Source organism: Hipposideros armiger, unplaced genomic scaffold (genome assembly GCF_001890085.2).
Source record: "Hipposideros armiger isolate ML-2016 unplaced genomic scaffold, ASM189008v1 scaffold_138, whole genome shotgun sequence".
Taxonomy (NCBI): domain Eukaryota; kingdom Metazoa; phylum Chordata; class Mammalia; order Chiroptera; family Hipposideridae; genus Hipposideros; species Hipposideros armiger.
In genome coordinates, this window is record NW_017731488.1 from 3020419 (window position 1) to 3025169 (window position 4751).

A 4751-nucleotide genomic window follows, 5' to 3' on the forward strand; every position below is an offset into this window, starting at 1 on the left:
TAGCACATGACGATATAGTCAGTCCTTCCTGAGAGTCAGTGCTCCTTGGGTCTCACTGGAGGGAAAGGTAGTGTTCAAAAGCTCACACTCTGGAGTCAGGCAGATCTGGGTTTGAATCTGGACTTGGTTCTTATCAGCTTTGTGACTCTGGGCAAGTTGCTTTTTAACCTCTTTATGTCTCAGCTTCCTCTGCTGCAAAACACAGATCACAACAGTGCCTATCTAAGGAACTGTATTCATTACAGTGCTGACATAGTAAATGCTCAATAAAGGCGAGTTATTATTATTATCCAACAAATTTCACCCTATATGTGAGTAACAAGTTTCCAATCTCAGAAGATGACACTCACTGTCTTCCTTTTCTGACTTGACACTCCTCGTGGGTGGGGCCTGGTCTCTGCCTTCTGAAGTTAAGAATGATGCCTCCCTTGTCACCTTGGGAACTTCCTTAGAAAGGTTAAAAGGCTGAAACAGCCTCTTCATCAGCAGTGCGTCTACCAGTTTCAGGTGTATCTTGTCTCTCCCATCAGCCTGAGGGCTCCCAGAGTGTGTGTGGCTGGCTCCCCTCCAGGCCACTCCGTGTAGAACTGATTCCCTTTTACTCTCTTCTTTCAAGCCTAGGAGACAAGAGTTTGGAATGTGCAGCCTCCCAGAGCAGGAAGGAGTAAGCTGAGTCTGGCTGTGGGGGGCTTTGGGGCCCTAGCCTGAGGGTCTCACAATTCTCGAGCTCTGAGGAAGTCATGAGGAGGCTCTCAGGAGACTGTGTCAGGCTCTGGGGGGTAATGGGTGAGTGTGAGGTTTCTCCCAGAAGCGACGTGAGGGAGCATCTTACGTGGATGTAGGGTGGGAGATGCGTCTGGGTAACTAATGGCAACTGGGTGGGGTGGGCCCACTCTGCAGCAGCTCTTCGATGAAGAAAAACTACGACTCCCAGGATGCCCCAGGGCTTAGCCCAGCTCTCCCGCCTGCCCACTGGCTGCGGGTCCGGCGAGCGGCGAAGCGGATTGGTCGCGGTGGTGCGGGGCTCCCCCACTAGCAGGTTAGTAGGCGACGCCGGCAGCAGACGTTGACCGGGCGCGAGGGAAGTGGGTGCCGGCTCGCCATTCTGGAAACGGCCAGGCGCTCTCTCCGTAGCGTTCCCGCTGGCTGTGAAGCGCGGGGCGGGGGCGGAGACTGCGTGGCGCAGGCGCGGAGCTGAGCTTCTACTGGGTCCCCAGACAGCTGGAGGAGATAAACAGAGCAGGAGGAGGGAGGGGAGTGCGTGTATGAGAGCGCGCGAGGGAGTGTGAGTGTGTGTGAGCGCGGGTGTAAGGCGGTACGCAGGGGCGGGCGGAGGCGCTGTCCGGCCCCGGCCAGGCGCCGGGCGGAGAGCATGGGAAGGGGCTAGAGCTGCCCGGTCCCCCCAGCCCTCTCCCCGGGATCCGTGCCCCCCCTCCCGGGAGAGGGGCCGGGCCCCCAGACGGACATGGGCTCCTGAAGTTACGCCGCCGCGGGTCCTGGGAAGAGGCCTGACAGGTACGAGTAGCCGCCACCCCCTGTCTTCCGCGGGCGCGGAGGCGAGGACTGGCTCCCGCAGCTCCGGCACACGGCCCGCTCGCTCTGGGCCGGCCCCAGCCCTGCCGGTCCGGGGGCCTGAGCTTGCCTCTGCCTCGGGGCTCCAGGGTGTCCCGAGAGGGGTTCAGGCCTTACTGGGGCGGAGGGCAGAGTGGGCCCGGGAGGAGGGATGACCAGGACGTGGGGGGAAGGCTCTGGGAGTCCAGGGAGGCGCTGCCGTGGGAGAGAAGGAAATCGTCCCGTCCCGGGACTTTGCGGAGTTTTTGTTTGACATCTGATGTGGCGCGGGTCTCAGGAAGAAGGGGGCAGGTGGAAGTGCCGGGAGGGCAACGTTTGATCTGTTATGTTCTCTTAGTTTCTCTCGCTCGCTCGCTCGCTCGCTCTCTCTCTCTCTCTCTCTCTCTCTCTCTCTCTCTCTCTCTCTCTTTCTCTCTTTCTCTTTCTGTGTGTGCGTGTGTGTGTCCGTGTGTCCGTGCTTAGGCTTCTGGCAGCCGCAGATGCCTTCAGTGACCCATCCTGGCACCAAACTGAACTCTGCCAAGGTGCTTCCACCAGGCGACTGTAGCGCCCGTACAAAGGGCCTTTACTTGGGACCGGGCTATTCAGTATCCACTTTAAAGGGTAAATAGGAAGTGTGGAGTAGAGAGCGACTGCGAACCAGCAGGATCCAATTCTTGTTACCGAAAGCTGTAGTGGGACGCCCCCTTGCCAGCCAGGTTGAATTTGCTTGGTGCCCTGTGGCCCTTTTCTGCAGGTGTATCCCAGGGTCTCTAGAAAGGAGGTTATCGGTACTTATGACTAATAGCCTCATTTGACTGTTTTCCCCAAAGTTCTTTTCTTTTGTGACTTTCTTTAACTTACCTCCTGAGGTAGTGGAAGAGTTTAAAGTTTTCCTCTCAAGTTTGTGAGTTTAGAAGCCCAGTAGGATGGCTGTAGCTTCCCCATTCTTCCCAAGGGTAAAGCGACAGTGCTTAAGTGTTCCCTCTTAACAAAGCCTGAGACAGTTTTGAGAAGAAAACTATTCTGAGGGCACATCTTGACTCAGACATTATGAAATCCCCACCTAGGGCACAGGTATGCCCAGGGGCCTGCCCTAAGCTTTTCTGTACCTTACGGTCCTTCTTGAGTGGCTAGTGTCTGGTTTGCTAAGGTGAGGAACTACTTAAGGCTATTTCTGGTTTTAGCTCTGGCTTATTCTTCTTTGTAATTCTTATATTTTTAAAGGGATTGAATTGAATCTTGACTGTTGCTAGATCCTCTGTCACCGACCAAGGAGTAACTAGTAGGGCTCCTTTGGGCTGAGTCTGAGACTAACAGTGGATTTCTTCATTGCAGATTGTTGTATTTCATTGGAAGGTGGGAAACATCCTTTTTTGCCATAGCTTGTGATCATGCGCCTTTAATTCTGGGGTCCTGCTAATCCTTCTTTCTTTTGACCTGTTGTGGGGGCACTTATTTTCAAGTCACATCTCAATTTCTAGAAGCAGTGCTTTGGGTCAGATCTGCAGAATAGTTGAACAACAGTCCGTATTTCTGCCTGGGACCCCTTCTTTTGGGGTTACTGAAGGAAAGAATATGTGTAATGATTATGGTGATGGTGTTAACATTTACAATTTGCCAGTTTTGAGTTTGAGTTGTCACACAGCTGACAATTTTTCTAGCTGGAAGGAACTCAGTATTGACTCATGGGACATCCTGTGTAGGGAGGGTATTTTCACACACCTGGACTTTAAGGATCTGGGAAGATGCAACTGAAGACCTTGAAGTTCCCCCCCCGCCCCCCTCCCCCCCACACACACCCCACTAAAAAATCTGTGGATCTTGAGGGGCCAGCTGCTGGGAAGACCCAAAACTGTGACATTAATTATTTTTATTTCCTTCTCTCCTTTTTGAATTAGGAAATGTGGCCCACATGTGGAGGCCTGGGTCTTAGGGCACCATAGACAGCATGTAATATGGTGATAGTTAGCTTTTCTTTTGGGTCACTGGTTTAATGATATGTCCTGTTTTCTTTCTTCTTTCATCCTTACCTTTCCAGATTCTCCACTGCATTTTTGGGCTGCCATGGCAGATGGCCCACATAATTCCTAAGTTGTGCTTTCTTCTTAGACAGCTAAGAAGAAAGCTCTTCAAAACCCCAAGCCCTAGAATGTTACCATCAGAAACCAGTCCCTTGGTGTTGCATTTAATTATGACTAATTTACTTTGAGAGATGTATACTAATTGGCATATATCCTAAAAAGTGACTAATATTTATTGGAAACCTGGTGTATGTTGGGCTCTGTCCTAGGTGGTGTTCTTACTTTATCTAATTTAATCTTCATGACTGCCCTGTGAGGTAAAAATCATTTTCCCTATTATACATGTGAAGATACAGGTTCCGAGATGTTAAATAACTTGCTTAAGGTCATACAGCTAGTAAGGGAAAGGATAAAAATTCAAACCCAGGTCTGTCTTCTCTGGGATTGTGACACATGAGGAGGAGCTTAAAGGACCAAAGCTGAGAGCCTGGGGGAACATGATAACTGCCTTCACATACTTGAAGAACTGTTCTGTAGAAAGGGAGCTGGACTTTTTCTGTGTGGTTCTGGAAAGCAGCACTAGGATCAAAGGATGGAAATTCCAAGAGGGTAGATGGTTTGATAAGAGAGTATTTGGCTTCCTAAAAATGAAATGGACTCCCTTGTAAGGGAGTGAGTTACCCATTATGGGAGGTATACAAGCAGAGGCTTTGCCACTTGTTATCAAAGATGTGGTAGGAGAGTTCATACTTATGTATGTAATTGATTTTTTAGTATTTTAAATTGTGTTATTGTGTGAAAATTATATCAAACTCAATCATTTTAATCTGTGAAAAACTAAAATGTATATTATACTAATACTTTGTGCTAGGCACTTACTAGACACTTTTCCTACAATATCTCATTGACTTCTCAGAAATTCCCTATGAGGTAGGTATTATCATTATCCCACTTTACAAATGAGGAAACACAAGTTCCAGAAAGTTTTAAAATATGCTGGATGTTACACAGCGAGCAGTAGTAGGGCTGATATTTGAACCTATGTCTGTACTTTCTTAGCTGTGTGACCTAGGGTAAATCATACATCCTCTCTGAGCTACAGTTTCCTCTGTGAAATGACACTTATGACAGCACCTACCTTACAATGGGTTTGTGAGGACTAAATGAGGTGATATA

At 49.6% G+C, this 4751-nt stretch overlaps 1 protein-coding gene across 3 annotated transcripts in view; it reads left to right on the forward strand.

Annotated features, from left to right (window-relative positions):
• The first annotated feature begins 1073 nt into the window (after nucleotides 1-1073).
• Nucleotides 1074-4751, forward strand: part of WDTC1 (WD and tetratricopeptide repeats 1) — a 76414-nt gene continuing 72736 nt past the window's right edge. For all 3 annotated transcript variants that reach the window (XR_002124843.1, XM_019650239.1, XM_019650238.1), the window contains exon 1: nucleotides 1074-1515. The gene's annotated coding sequence lies outside the window, so the exon portion shown is untranslated. The remainder of the gene's footprint in view (nucleotides 1516-4751) is intronic.